Source organism: Sus scrofa, chromosome 1 (genome assembly GCF_000003025.6).
Source record: "Sus scrofa isolate TJ Tabasco breed Duroc chromosome 1, Sscrofa11.1, whole genome shotgun sequence".
NCBI lineage: Eukaryota > Metazoa > Chordata > Mammalia > Artiodactyla > Suidae > Sus > Sus scrofa.
This window is the reverse complement of record NC_010443.5, coordinates 225123321-225139369: the sequence shown is the minus strand read 5'-3', so window position 1 is coordinate 225139369 and position 16049 is coordinate 225123321. Positions and strand designations below refer to the sequence as shown.

Below are 16049 nucleotides of genomic sequence, written 5' to 3'. Positions count from 1 at the left end.
TATCCCTTTTCATTCTACCAGTTCTAGATTGTTCCCTAAGCAGAGTGTCATGCAGAGCTTTTTTTTTTTTTTTTTTAAAGAAGCTTCCCAGAGACACAGAGCTGCCTTCCAAGAAACTATCTTCTATCTTCCTATTTGATTGAAAATCTCTGAAGGGCAGAGCACATGTCTTTCCCTCTTCTTAGATCTTTGCCCTTTCCTTGGTAAATAAAACCTTCCTGACATTTAATATAAGGGAAGAAAATGTTCCAAAGAGATAAAACTTTTCTTCATTTGAAATTTTATAGAATAGTCTCATAATTCAGAGCTATGCTTCAAATTTTCCTTTTGTCTTTATTTTATCAGAGAAGAACGTAGCAAAATTACAAGGGGAGAAGAGAGGGTAGGAAGCTTTTGAAATCTTAAACATACCAGTGAATCTCTTGGAACCAGAGTTTCACCATCAGTTAAGGGGATATTGAATATATTCACTCTGTTGACCTTGGAGGTTTACTATGAAGATTAAATGATAATTCTAAATGGGAATATCTTAAGTGCTCTAACAGAAGAGAAAAATATAAGGGGTTATGTTCTAAAAGTGGATCTCTATCTAGAAATGAAGAGTGTCAGCTCATGAACTACTTTTAGGTAATTTTTAAGGATTTTTATTATTGATAATGTGCCAATTTACTAATGAATTTTCATAGAACCCTCTGAGTCTATGCAACTCTGTGTTAAAAACTGGCCCATTTCGTACTTTGATTGTCTTTATATGATTGACAGAATCTAAAGCAACCAGAAGTTACAGTCTGTTGTACCTTCTTTTTTTTTTTTTTTTGTCTTTTCTGGGGCCACACCCGTGGCATATGGAGGTTCCCAGGCTAGGGGTCGAATCGGAGCTGTAGCTGCCAGCCTACGCCACAGCCACAGCAATGTGGGATCCGAGCCACGTCTGTGACCTACACCACAACTCATGGCAACGCCGGATCCTTAACCCACTGAGCGAGGCCAGGGATCGAACCCGCAACCTCATGGTTCCTAGTCGGATTCGTTAACCACTGAGCCACAATGGGAACTCCTATTGTACCTTAAAATGATGGTCCTGCCAGGAAGGTGGCAACAGCTGGATGAACCATAGCAAATGGGAGCAAATGCACCTTTTGTCTTTCTCTTGGGACACTATGGCTCCAACGTGTACTATTGTCCCCAAACATGCTGCCTTTGTGTTCTTGTTTTGAGTGTTAAACTAGAAATGCTAGAGGCAAGACAAATACAGAGCCAACCAAAATAAAAATCTCACAGTTCTGGAAAAGATTTACTCTGTAATGGCAAATTGTTAGTGCTTACTTTTTCAAAACAAAAAAAATCCTTAACACATATTTTCAATCACAGTGTTTCTCCACTGATATAAGAATTAATTATTTGAAATTAATTTGTTCATGGTTTGATGTTTAACTTTTAAGATTTAATAAATTACTAGCATGTTAATAAACAGATTCATTTATTTATTTATTTTGTTAGTGGTTTGATGTTTAACTTTTAAGATTTAATAAATTACTAGCATGTTAATAAACAGATTTAATCTTTTATGGAGGTCTTGAAAATACAAACCCTTTAATTTCTAAACATAATAGTATATTTCCTGTTATAAGGAAAGAAAAATATGACCTACCATGAACTCTGCACCTTGACCTAAGTTCTTATATTCTGTGTCCTTTGTTTTCTCATTATGTGTTGATAGCATGATCACCCCTTTACATTATCCAAGAACTAATGGATTTGGATGGAAGAATTTTATGAAAGACCAGACCAATCCCATTAAAAGAGTTGTCCTGGCAGAGTTACTGTTCATTTAGCTACCCTGAATCACAAGCTAATAAATATAAAATCTACTTTCAGCTGTCCTAAACTTCTCCCAATACTTCTCAGTGATAAATTCATTGAAATAAGCTCATCTTACCATAACTTTAAACTACTTAATGAAGCAAGTATTTCTTCTACTACATAATTGACATAGTATAAACCAACAAATTTTATTTGGTTTAAACTTTATACATGGTTTGTCTTTCTGAATTACAACTGTTTTTTTGTTTATTTTTAATGAGGTTTTAATACGCTGTTCTAGATTTATAGTTCTGAGAAAGAAGCTTTTAGATTGGCGTCAAAAAATGTGGAGTTCCCATCGTGGTGCAGGGGAAACGAAGCCAACTAGGAACCATGAGGTTGCGGGTTTGATCCCTGGCTTTGCTCAGCAGGTTAAGAATCTGGCATTGCTGTGAGCTGTGGTGTAGTCGAAGATGAGGCTCGGATCTGGTGTTGCTGTGGTTCTGGTATAGGCTGGTGGCTATAGCTCCAATTCGACCCCTGGCCTGGGAAACTCCATATGCCGTGGGTGAGGCCCTAAAAAGCAAAAATAAAAACAAAAATAAGCTCTCCGTCACCTACACCTCCTCAGTTTTACTACTTCCATTCCTGCACCACCAAAAAAAAACAAAAATAAAACAAAAAAAGCTACGCAAATTCACAAAATTAGGAAAACTAGAACTTAGAATAATCAACTCAGTATAAGAATAGAAACATTTTTAAATTTATGAGAAATTTTCATGGAGGAGGCAAAATACATTTATCCTATGGTGCTCAATACAATTGACAAAGTTAATTACTTTTGCTTTGTCTTTTTTTTTTTTTTTTTTTTTTTTTTTAAGTGCTGCAATTGCACCTGCAGCATATGGAAGTTCCCAGGCTAGGAGCTGAATAGGAGCTACAGCTGCCAGCCTACACCACAGCCACCGCAGCATAGAATCTGAGCAGGCTCTGTGACCTACACTGCAGCTCACGGCAATGTCGGATCCTTAACCCACTAAGTAATGCCAGGGATCAAACTTGCATCCTCATGGATATTAGTCAGGTTTATTACCACTGAGGCACAGTGGGAACTCTGACAAAGTTACTTTTTATACCTAGCTTTTCCATCTACACAATGCTGATTACATCAAATGAGTACTTCATAATATATGAAAGGGCTTTTAATTTTTTTGTGTGTCTTTTTTTTTTTTTTAACCTTTTCTAGTCTGCTCCTGTGGCATATGGAGGTTCCCAGGCTAGGGGTCGAATCGGAGGTGTAGCCACTCGCCTACGCCACAGCCACAGCAATGCTGGATCCTGAACCCACTGAGCAAGGCCAGGGATCGAACCCACAAGCTCTTGGTTCCTAGTCGGATTCGTTAACCACTCAGCATGACGGGAACTCCATAAATTTGTAATGCTATATCCCTATATTCCATTCTTTTGATGATGATGATGATGAGAGAAAATTGAATATGACTGTGTATGTAATAATCTGTTGATGCTTTCAATAAGATGCTGTTGGTGCCTGACTCAAATGCCCTCACCCTTACCCCTTCATTGCACAAATGTCCAATTGTCAACTACCAGCACTTGTATTTCTTTCCTTGAGGACTTTCTCTTGCGACCCAAGCCAGCTTTGCTGCAGCCCTCAACCAAAGATTGAATAGAGCTTAGGCACACTCCAGCTCCCTCACCTCCCTGATAACGGAGCTGTGTGTCCTACACAGGCTCCCAGAGTTTCCACAGAGGGATTAAGGGATTAAGCTCCAGCTACCACCATCCTACCTGGCTTGATTTCATAGACTTTATTGACTGCATTTCCCATGCCCCCATAACACTTCCCCATTCCCCTTCTGGATCTCCTTCATCTCCCAAAATTAATTACTTCACTCAAACTTCTGTCTCAGGGTCTACTTCTGGGATAGTCCTAAAAAGTTACTGCCATTGCTTAAAATATGCTTATACTCCTAAAGTCCCTGAGTCATAGAAATCACCTATATGAAGGAAACTTAGAAACATGGTACTATGTAAAGAAGGAAAACTTTGGAGCAAGAAATATGCACAGTAAAATTATTTTACTAGCTGTGTGACTTTATGCAATTCTCTCTAAATCTCAGTGTCCTCTCTGTAAGTGGTTGCAACATAACACTTTTTTCTAGTGGGTCTTCTCAAAAATCTAACAAGATGTTAGGTGTAATAGGCTAGACAGCTATTCATAAAGAGATTATTATTGATGTAATTGTTAATTCAGGAAAGCTTCAAAACACCAGCTGAAATTGTAATAAGTGAGAAAAGAAGGCAATCCAAGTCTGTGGCAGATGGTTGGTTAAGGGAGTAGTGCTAATAGACCACAGAGATTTAAAACAAAGAAATTATTTGCAGAATGTGAAAAATAATGTTTAGTACTTTCTAGATTGCACAATTTCCTTCCTGCCCATTCTAAAGAGTAAGGTTCTATGTAATAGATCATGGAAGCCACCCTATGCTATAGAAGAAGTACACGGAAGGAGATGAAAGATGCAAACAAGATTACATTAGAAATTATCTAGAAGACAGTGAGCTGAAAGGCAAGGGAAACCTGGACAGCAATATAATATCCTGGCTTTTCTTTATTCTTACCACTCTTTTACATTTCCACACATCTCCTGGCAGTGGCTAAGCATGAGGGCCTTGTCTTTGCAGTCAGTCTTCCCAGACCAGCAGAGCTAGACAAGATTCATCCAATGCTCTAACAGCACAATCTGTGCGATTTCCAGTGCCCTCCCCAAGGTTGCTGTGACCACTCTAGTGACCACTCTGACTTTGAGTGCCTGTCTCTATGGAAAAACAACTCAGCAATTGTTTTTCTTTCCATGCACAACACACAGGTTTTCTATCTTGTTGGTCAACAGATGGAATGCAGCTTTTCCCCCTGGATTTATACACATACAAATACACACACACACACACACACACACACACACACACACAATGCACACATGCTATACTTCCCTCAAGATGCCCCCGCCAGTGAGTGCACAGTGAGGCTACTAAGATGGGCCATTTTGCCTGACATGAGAATTTTTCACAGAAGTCCCATGGAAGTTTTGTCCCATTGACTGGGCCAAGACTTTCTCAGAACTGTCTTGCAGTTGAGGCTCTATCCTACACATTACTCCTTCTGGTCCCAGGCATAAGATCTTCATCACAATCTGAAGGCTCTCCATGCCTACTCTGCCCCCTCCCCCCTTCCTTTATGTCTTTCTCCTCAGTAAATCTATTGCCCATATAATTTCATCTGCTTCTTGGAAGACCTAAACTAAGATACTCCCTAAAATGAATCTTGATTCCAGCATTTAAGACCATAATTTCCCCCATTCTGCTATATTTCCAGGTATAATCCTGGAATCTCTTTGCTGATGTTGGTTCATGAACCTCCTCCAGAGCTTCCTGGGTGAAATCTGAAGAAACCTCCTACCCCATATACAAAGAACAGGGGGAGAGACCAACCACTGGCCAACCATTTTAGACTGATAGGCAGCAGGTTCAAAAAGCAAGGGAACTTACCGCGCCTGTCTTGGGCCACGGAAAGATGAGCAGATCTCCACACCTGCCCTCCACATCTTAAAAGTCTATATAGAAACTTTGCCTGGATTCAGTGCCATACACTGAAGAGTCTCAACACCACATCATTTTCATAAGGCTGTGTCCTTGAGCAGCTTCTAGTGTTGTAGGTGAGGGAAATGTCATGTCCTGGATCTTAGGATGGACCACCAAGTGAAGGTTCTTGGCTTTAAATGGGAAAGACTTCAAGAGTGAGCTAGAGTAAGGAAGAGCAAGTTTATTCAGAGATACACACTCCATGGGCAGAATGCATACTGGCTCAGAAATTGAGCATGCGGTTGCAGGTTTTTATGGGTTAAGTAATTTCATAGGCTAACGAGTAGGAGGATTTCCCAGAAACTGGGCAGTTGCCCAAATTTTGGCCTTTAATGGTCCAACTTGAAACTGTCATGGCATGAGGGGGAGTGATTTTTAATATTACAATGAAGGTATCATGAGCTAAATGTCAATGGCCAGACTATTCTCAAAGCCACCTTAGTTTCAGCTGGTTCCAGCCAGTCTTTATCTCATCCCAACGGCTGCACCCTTCTTCATTATCTAGCATTTGTGTCCTACCTCTTTCCCTCCTGTCTCACTAGGATGGGGAATGCAATCAGAGTACATTTCCTAGGATAAGGATGAGGGTAAGGAGCTCCAATTGCTGAAGTCCAGCAGCAGGTCAAACTGGTGGTCATGTCTTCTGAAAGACTTCCTCCAGCAGCTTATAATATTTGCATATTATGAATTATATCTATTTGTACATAACAGATTTCACTTATCCATGACAACCAGATGAAACTTGATCTAAGGCCTAATCACCAAAATCAAGTAACAGCCAAGCTTCAGAACTTACCCCTCTACCTGAAGCTAAATAGCCGCTTCTGTCTACGATTGTTTCAGAAACCATTCTTGGTCCATTCAAAAGCTAGTGGTTGTTCTAGAAGCTCTATTCTGTTGGTGCCCCATTATTAGAAACTTTGCTGGAGCACTTAGGCCAAGGTTCTCAGTGCCTAGTCCATATGGACAACCAGCCGTCTTCCCCATAAAGAACCCATAACTTTAGTCTTCTGAACCTTAGGAGCCTGAAATTCTTCTCCCAGTTTGTTGGAACATACGCATTTTCTAAAATAAGATTTTTATCTTCTACCTTTTAGGTACTCTTCCTTCATTTTCTTCTACTTTTAATCTCAATGAATTCTTTATTTATTAATTATGTCCTTTTTTAGGGCTGCACCACCCATGGCATATGGAAGTTTCCAGGCTAGGGTAGAACTGGAGCTGTAGCTAAAAGCATACACCACAGCCACAGCTATGCCTGATCTGAGCCGCATCTGCCACCTATAGGACAGCTTACCGGCAACGCCAGATCCTTAACCCACTGAGCGAGGCCAGGGATCAAACCTGCATCCTCATGGAAACTACTTGGGTTCATTACCACTGAGCCATCACGGGAACTCCTCAATGAATACATTAAAAGCAAAGATCCATGTAGCTGTGCTCAGTCATGAGCACATCAGTGACACAAAGTCTTGGTTATCCTTCTGGAACCAGAGGGTGCGGGTGTTTCAGAACCCCCTGAGTCAGTCTCCAACAAGGATCCTCCTGCCTGATGTCTTTGGAGACTGAGTTGGGTTCAGAAGGCAATCCTTATTCTCGGATCAAAGGAGTGAGATTTAGGCATTTTCACTACAGGGTAAACACTCACTTTCCCGACAAGCTGTGGGCGGGGCTCCTTAAGAGGGATCTGTCAGCGGAGGGGGTGGAGTTCTCACAGCGCAGCCGCAGCTGTGCTGCTCACGGCTCCAAATCGCAGCGTCCGGGCAGCATCACTGCACACAGCCCGCCACCGCCATCTTGAACCGCCGGTCCTGCTCAGCGCTTCTGCAATGGGTCGTCTGACTTGAGGTGTTGGGTGCAGTCGTTTTGCACTAGGAGCTCTGGTCCGAAGTGCCAGGTGAGAGGCCTCTGCATTCCGTCCCCTGGGAACAAGTGAAACTAAGCACAAAGGAAAAGACAATAAGGTTAGACTCTGTTACCCAGATTGCATTTTTATTCCCCTGGAATTAATAGGCTTTGCTGGTGACAAATGCCTCCTCTGTCTTCAGTTCTCCTTTTTACAGGGGCTCTGAGAGGCACAGGTCCCTCTTCTGTTACTACTTCCTGCTATGTGTGGGTGTTGTAAATAACCCTGGGGCAGAGGATCGGAACTTCTCAACTGCCCTTTGTTTATAGGTGATTGCCCCAGGCCTCAGCTGTGACTGTGTGTGTGCCTGAGCGACCCCCATTTTGTCTAACCTTGTAGAAACAAGGGACCCCAGACAATTTAAGATACACAACCCAAATATTAGCAAGAAGAGTTCTAGTGGTGTCCCAACGGTAACAAACCTGACTAGTATCCATGAGGATGCAGGTTCGATCCCTGGCCTCACCTAGTGGGTTAAGGATCTGGTGTTGCCATGAGCTGTAGTATAAGATGCGGCTCGAACCTGGCGTGGCTGTGGCGTAAGCCGGCAGCTGTAGCTCGGATTGGACTCCTAGCCTGGGAACTTACATATGCCACAGATGGTGCAGCCCTGAAAAAAATAAAAGTCGAGTATTAGCAAGAGAATAAGGGTCACATGTCACATTTTTCCCAAAAATCAATGTCTCTAGGTCTGTTGCCTGTAGGCAAGTGTGCCCTGATGTACATAATTTTAACTTATCCCTGGGGCTAGTTGCTTGCTGAACAGGGCAGTCAGAAGCAACTCAATCCAGTTTTTCTGAGTTTCCAAATATAGCTTGGCTAAGGCCTGTTTCAAGGGCTGATTGGATCTCTCTATTTTCCCTAATGACTAGGGTCTCCAGGCTGAGCACAAGGTCCTTTTTATGCCTAGAGTACTGATTATTCCCTTCATCACTTGAGACACAAATGCTGGACCATTCACTTTGTAAGGATGCTGGAAGCCCAAATTTAGGAATTACTTATTTTAGTAATGCCTTAGCCAGTTCAGCTGCCATTTCAGTTCTAGTGTGGAATGCTTCTATCCACCTAGAAAATGTGTCTGCTAGCACCAGAAGTTGCCTGAAATTGCTCAGTATTCTCAGCAGAACAATGAAATCAATCTCCTAGTCTTCTCCAGGATATGTCCCTCTGGTTTGAATGGACCTGGGTGGGTGGGGAGGTGAAAGGGGTGCTGGTGTTGGGGTTTCTCATTGGGCAGTTGGGGCTTGTCTCTACTCTCTGACTGGTTAAACTTTTCATGCCAGGAGTTAGCATGACCTCAACTAATCAATTATATAGAGTTTGCCTCCTATAGGGAGTTCCTTAATGAGCCCCCTTGATGACTTAACAAGCTGCAATTTGAGGAAAGAAGTACCACTCATGTTCATTAACTAGCTACCCATAGCCTCCTGGATCTCTGTTGAAGCCTGATTTGGGGGCTTTGTGTAATTCTTCCTCTGTGCAGACTGGGAAATATTTGGATGGATCACCTTTTGGCAGCTGTGTCCACCTTGTTGTTTCCCTTTATTGCCTCTGTGTCTCCCTTTTGGTGACTCCTCCAATGAATCACTGCCACGTTTTTTGGAAGATGTCCTGCTTCTAAGAGCTTCAATATGCTTAAGCCATGTTTCATCCTTTTATTCTCTGCAGTCAGCAAACATCTTTCCTTCCAAATCTCATCGTGTGCATATAGGAAGGCATACACAAACCAGGAATCTGTGCAAATATTTAAGATCTTCCCTGACTTCTATAGGCTCAGTGAGGGCTATCAGTTCCATCTTTTGGGCAGAAATCCCTGCTTCTATGGCTTGGGTTCAGGAGGTCATCCCACTAGCCTTTTCTTCTCTATCGTAAAACTGCTCCCATCTGTGAACCATTCCTCTTCTGCATTTGGGAGAGGTTTACTTCCTAGGTGTGGTGATGGGAATGTATTGTTGTCTATGGTTTCTATACAGTCATGCTCCAGAGGTCTGAAGCATGGTCTGAACTTGAATCGACCTTCCAGGGTATAGCCATTCTGTTCCCTTAGAACTCACTAAATCCCGAACCTGGTATGTGGTCCCTATAGTGATTGGCTGACCAAATGCTAACTTTTCATCCTCTTTTAGCAGGGATGTAGTAGCTGCTACTGCCTGTGGGCAAGGAGGTCATCCCTCTGCAGTTTGATCTAATTGTTTGTTTAGAGAATTAAGCTGCCACCCCAGTAAGGAGCCCCAGTTTTGAGCTAATATCCCAAGAGCATTTCCTCCTTTCTCTTATGAGTAAAGGTCTAAGGGTTTAATTAATTCTGGGAGGGCCAGGGTGGGAGCCTGAAGAAATTGCTTTTTCAATTCTTTGTTTTTGGTCTTTTTAGGGCCATGCCCTCGACATACAGAGGTTCCCAGCTAGGGGTCGAATAGAGTTGAACCACCAGACTACACCACAGCCCCACAATGCCAGATCCAAGCCACGTCTGTGACCTATACCACAGATCATGGCAATGCCAGATTCTTAACCCACTGAGGGAGGCCAGGGACTGAACCCACAACCTCTTTGTTCCTAGTCAGATTTGTTTCCTCTGAGCCACGAGGGGAACTCCTGATTTTTCAGTTTTTGAATGGCCCCTTTGCATTCTGAATTCCACTCAAAAGGATCATCATCCCTTCATTTCAACATTTCAAATAGAGGCCAAGACTCTATTTGGCCAAGACTCTATTTGGATCCAGATGCAGCAAAACTTAGCCATCCCCAGGAAACCCCTAAGCCATCTTCCAATAGCTTCTTTCCTTTCTTAAGGCAGGCTTCTCTGACCTTCTGTGAGTATGAAGCCTGGGTAGGTCACCCTAGTTTGTGACATTTGAACCTTTTTCTTGGACGCTTTTTTTTTTTTTTTTTTTTGTCTTTTTGTCTTTTTGTTGTTGCTGTTGTTGCTATTTCTTGGGCCGCTCCCGCGGCATATGGAGGTTCCCAGGCTAGGGGTTGAATTGGAGCTGTAGCCACCGGCCTACGCCAGAGCCACAGCAACGCGGGATCCGAGCCGCATCTGCAACCTCCACCACAGCTCATGGCAACGCCGGATCATTAACCCACTGAGCAAGGGCAGGGACCGAACCCGCAACCTCATGGTTCCTAGTCGGATTTGTTAACCACTGCGCCACGACGGGAACTCCTTTGGACGCTTTCTATCCTTTATCTGCTAGGTGGTTCAGGGTGGTTACTCAGAGTATTTTTGTCAGAGGCCTCCTTAGTGTGGCTGGTGATCAGGATGTCATCTACATCCTAGAGGAGGGTTGTCTTCTCTAGATCTAGATCTTTTACATCTTTAGCTAAAGTTTCCCAAAGATGGTGGGGGAATTTTTGAAACCTTGGGGCAGAACTGTCCAGTAGTATTGTTTATGTTGTGTGTTTGGGTCCTGCCGTGCAAAATTTTCTTGTGATTCTAGGGTTAATGGAATACAAAAGAAGGAATATTTTAAATCTAATACAGAATACCAGGTCCTGGTGGACAGTAGAGTGGCCAGCAGGGTGTAGGAATTATGGACTCCTAGATGTGTATCTTTGGTGGCTTCATTGACTGCCCTGAGGTCCTGTACCATCTGGTATTCCCTACTGGGTTTCCTTATGGGAAGAATGGGGGAGGTATTGGCTGATTGGCATGGTCTAATGAGGTCCCGATCACTTAGACTCCGAATAACAGGGGCAATGCCCAACGAGCCCTCCTAACAGAAAGGGTACTGTTTTCTGTTGGGCCGTGTGTGTCCAGGGTTAGATGGACTCTCATGGGACTGGCCCCTACAGCTTATCCCACCCATCCCTGGGCTCAGCCATCAAGATATACTCAGGGGAGATTGACTTGCTCTGTCTAAGGAGGTTTGTCCTCAACCATTAACATTATCATCTGTGTCCTTTGTCTAAGGGGATGCTCGTCTCCAATTTGTCTTCCAGGTGGACAGTCACCCCCCCAATTTATGTAAGATAGCTCTTCCTACCAGGGATCTAGGGCATTCAGGGACATTCAGAAAGGAAAGAGTATGTTCATCCAGATTACCTTCTAATGGCCCTGTGAATGCCCATTCTTGGGCGTTCCCTGATACCCCCATCATTGTATAACTCTTGTGACTGAGTTTGCTTCATCTGGTGTTCAGAACTGGGTAAGTGGCGTGGTGTTAACTGAGAATTAAACAGGCTTTCTCCCTATATCCAGTGTCATCCAGGGATCATTAGGGATCAATTGGAGTGCCAGCTTAGGAGCTACCTGGTTCTGTCATTTTTCATCTCTTTGGACCATCTGCCTTTGGGGTTAGTGGCGGGGATCCGATAATTCCATCCCCCTTGGGGCAGCGAGAGCATTCTCCCTTCCAGTGTCGTGTCCCTCTTGTTTACATATGGCCTCCTGGAACTGTTTGGGTCCTAGATTCCTTGGCTTGCTATCCCACACTGTGGGCTGGGGGTCTCTCATTACAGTCTCTGTGGGCAATTAATACAGATTCCTTTGGCATCAGATTGACATGGGAGACCAACAGTCTTCTTATTCTCTGATTTTTTTCCCCGTCTGTATCTTGGTAATAACACATAAGCAACTTTGACCAAGTAAGAGGTAGGGGAGTCTGGTTCTATTTCCAGTTTCTGAGTTTATGCTAATGTTGGGAGCACTTTAGGAAATGAAATACAACCTCAGGATTGCATTCCCTTCCAAAGACAGAGTTGGTGACAGTATAGTTTCGGCAGCATTCCCTGAAGCTCTGAGAATGCCTAAGGGTTCCCTTGGCTTCTGATATATTTCCTTTATCTTACTCCAGCTGACATTTCTTTCCTGCTGCCTGGATTCCTTTTAAGATCATATTTTTATAATGAGTCAGCCTCTGTCTTCCCACCCCTTCCCTAGGGTGCTAGTGATCCCAGTTTGGTTTGTAATTTGGGACCACTTGATTCCTCATCCTGAAAATACCATGACCTGCATTGTTTCTGTTCTCTTTGCTTCCTTCAGGCTTTTGAGTTTACTTTTTCTGTTAATGTAGATCAGGAGTGGAAACCAGGACATGTACCTGGATAAGCCCTCCTTCTCCATCAGGGACCTGCCTCAAAGGGAGTACTTTTCCTGGAAGGCTGATAGATTATCACATCCATTTTGAAGGCCTTTGTTCCCTTTTTTTTAGCTTTTAAAGGCCACTTCCATGGCATATGGAAGTTCTCAGGCTAGGGGTCGAATCAGAGCTACAGCTGCCAGCCTATGCCGCAGCCACAGCTATGTGGTATCCGAGCCACATCTTCGACCTACACCACAGCTCACGACAATGCCAGAACTTTAACCTACTGAGCAAGGCCGGGGATTGAATGTGCATCCTCATGGATGCTAGTCAGATTCGTTTACGCTGAGCCACAACAGGAACTCCTGAAGGCCTTTGTTCTTATATGAGGCCATAAAAAGAACTAGACATAAGGAATTTCATCCCATATCTTTTGTCTTCGGCATAGAATATCAATTGTAAAATGGTGTTTTAATTTTAGAGACCCATTGCCTGGGCAGCCATCCTGCAGCCAGTATTGGAGCTAGACTGTATTACATAGGAAGATTAAATGTTTGGGCATCAGGAGGTGATACCCAAAAAACTTCCATTTCTGCAGTATGCACCCTAATGAGCTCCTTCAGTATGGTGAACGTTTGGTTCCCCATACCTTAGGTGTTCTGTTTTGAATTTGTTTCAAACTGCTAAGGGAGGTAACTGGAGTGATTTGTTGGCACACAAATGCCACAGGGTTGACTCAAATAAGAATTCTGGTTCAGGAAACTTGGAACCAGAACTAAGCTGTTAATAGATTCCTCAAAAGACCAAAATAGGTGTCCAAAAGGCATGGACTTTGATATAACTGAGGGTCCCCCTTGAATCTGTAATGGCTGTACTTGAGTTAGTGCCTCCTCAATCAGAACATCCCACAGGAGGTCAGATGGGACTGCCTCCAGGCAGAGCAGCTTAGCCACATTATTTCCTGACCAAATCAGTCCATTAGAGGGTGGCACAGCTGTATGAGGTAGGAATCTTCTTGTTCATCTTTTTGGCCATAAAGGAGGAATTTTTGGACTTTGTGCTGGGTGAGAGCTAAAAGCAAGAGGGATTCCCATGGGATACTGACCATATTACTGGGGAGAGCCTGGGGAAACTTGATCAGTGACATATCACCCAAACTTCACCTCACAAGCAGAGGAGGGAGACCAGTTGGGCAGTGGATGTTTCCTGTGTTCATAGCACTCACAAATCTTCGTGTAATGGGGTTCCTGGTCTTGTGGGTGGTTTCTCAGGGCTCTCCAGCCCACTTCAGAGTAACTAGCCCTGACTGGAGGAGGTCATGTCTCAGTTGAGTACCCACCCAGGAGGACCCTGTTGCACTTGGGCTTCCCTGATGCCTTTTTCTGAAGTGGACCAAGTGTCCTCACTCCATTTTGTCAAGGAGGTCCTTATTGACTGGGCCTTTTCCCAGTCTCTCATCTCTTGGCTCACAGAGCTGGCCACTTTCCTTTACCAAACTGAAGGTGACTATGGAGAATGCTACTGTTGACCCCTGGAGGTTGGGAAGGAGGGCAGAAAGCCCTGATGAGGCCAATACCACCTTGTACAGTGGTCAAAAGACAGGACTGCTGGTGTGACAGCAGGCAAGACTGCCCTGGCTCTTTTTTGTCTACAATTCCACACCATCTTGGGTATTCAGTATTATCAGGAGGCCAGCCAGAGGCAGCAGCAGACATGTGTGAGTTTCAGTCTCTGATTCCTGAGGATGCCACAGTAGGATTCCTTCAAGGAGGCACAGTCCAGATTATTCTGGGGACTATGCTGTGTGCACACCACACAAGGTCAATCAGGTTGTTAGGCAGAATTGTTTTGAATTCAGTCCAAGGCTGCTACCATTCTACCCCATCAGAGTGTACTCAAAGGTCAGTCAGTCATTTTTTCTCAAACCTTCCAAAGCTTTGGTGTCCTTCCCCTTGGAGCCAAGGTAAACCCAGAGACTTGTGGTTGCAAGAGGAAGGGCCACCCTCTATCCCTTTGCGGTCACCAAAATTTTGTTACTGACCCCTGAATCAGTCTTCAGCAAGAGTCCTTCTGCCTGGTGTCGTTTGAGCCAAGAGCAAGACCAGGTTTAATTCAGAAGCAAAGTAAAGGGAGTTCCCATTGTGGCTCAGCAGAAACGAATCTGACTAGTATCCATGAGGATGCAGGTTCAATCCCTGGCCTCGCTCAGTGGGTTAAGGATCCAGTGTTGCTGTGAGCTGTGCTGTAGCTCACAGACACAGCTCGGATCTGGCTTTGCTATGGCTGTGGCATAGGCCTGTGGCTACAGCTCTGATTCGACCCCTAGCCAGGGAACCTCCTTGTGCTGTGGGTGCAGCCATAAAAAAGACAAAAAAAAAAAAAAAAAAAAAAAAAAAGGCAAAGTAAGCTTTATTCTTTCATAGAAGAATGGAGAAGTGCAAGTTTGCACTCTAGAGTGCATGTTCTACCCAACTGGCAATTGGTGGGGCTGCGTTGTCACTGCGCTGCGTTGTCACTGCAACAGCTTAGGTCATTGCTACGGGCAGGTTTCATCTCTGGCCTGGGAATTTCACATACTATGGGTGAAGACACAAAAATTTTTAAGTTTAAAATAAAATAGGGAGTTCCCTTCATGGCTCAGCAGTAGCAGAACCGACTAGCATCCATGAGGACGTGGGTTTGATCCCTGGCCTTGCTCAGTGGGTTAAGGATCTGGAGTTGCTATGAGCTGTGGTGTAGGTCGCATATGTGGCTTGGATGTGCCACAAATGTGGCTGCAGGTCTGTTTTGACCCCTAGCCTGGATATTTCCATATGCCATGGGTATAGCCCTAAAAAACAAAAAATAGAAAATTTAAAAATAAATGAATAAAATAAAATGAAATAAATAAGGCAACAATTCTGTTTAATTCTCCTGACTCAAAGGTGTGGAGCTGTGAGCAGAAAGGATATGGAGTTACATAGAATTGGTTTTGTACTTGTTTTCTCAGAAAACTGGGCCATATTACTTATATAACCTGACTCTTCCTTCCATCTTTAAACTTCACATTCTAATAAATATCTTACAGAGTTGTTCACAGGATAAGATAAAATGGAAAATGTGATGTACTGATAAATGCTTAACAATCAGATCTTGGAGTCGATGGTGGAGCCAGGATTTGTAGCATTTGATAAATTCCGTGGTAAAGTCCTCTCGTCAATTTCGGGATTCCAGTAGCTTAAAAAATGGCTGGCAAGGGCATTCCCTGGGGGAACAGTGGGTTAAGGATCTGACGTTGTCATTACTGTGGCTCAGGTTGCTGCCGTGGCTTGGGTGTTATCTCTGGCCCAGGAACTTCTGCACGCCACAGGCATGGCCAAAAAAAAAAAAAAAAAAAAAAAGGGCTGGCAAGATTCCTAAAACTTTAACAATTTCCTCTCACAAGCCTGTGTGAGCTGGCACAGGCTGGCTTCAGCACACCACTGAATATGAAACACTTGGCATATAATAGAAACTCAGTAAGCATTAGTTGCCCACTCATCCTCACAAGACGAAGGTTCTTTCTACTATCCATGTAACTGTTATTTGATGAACACTGTCTCTCTAAACTTCCCAGAAATGACAGTCATTGTTGCAATCTATGTGAATAAAATGAACTCTCTTACGTGAGGATG

The 16049-nt window shown here is 43.6% G+C and overlaps 1 long non-coding RNA gene across 2 annotated transcripts in view; it reads left to right on the top strand.

The window, feature by feature from the left end:
* LOC110255688 overlaps nucleotides 7233-16049 on the top strand; it is a 31713-nt gene continuing 22896 nt past the window's right edge. The window contains exon 1 of one of the 2 annotated variants that reach the window (XR_002336344.1): nucleotides 7233-7363. This is a non-coding gene — a long non-coding RNA (uncharacterized LOC110255688). Of the gene's footprint in view, nucleotides 7431-16049 lie in introns of both variants that reach the window. The other variant, XR_002336343.1, reaches the window with a different exon arrangement.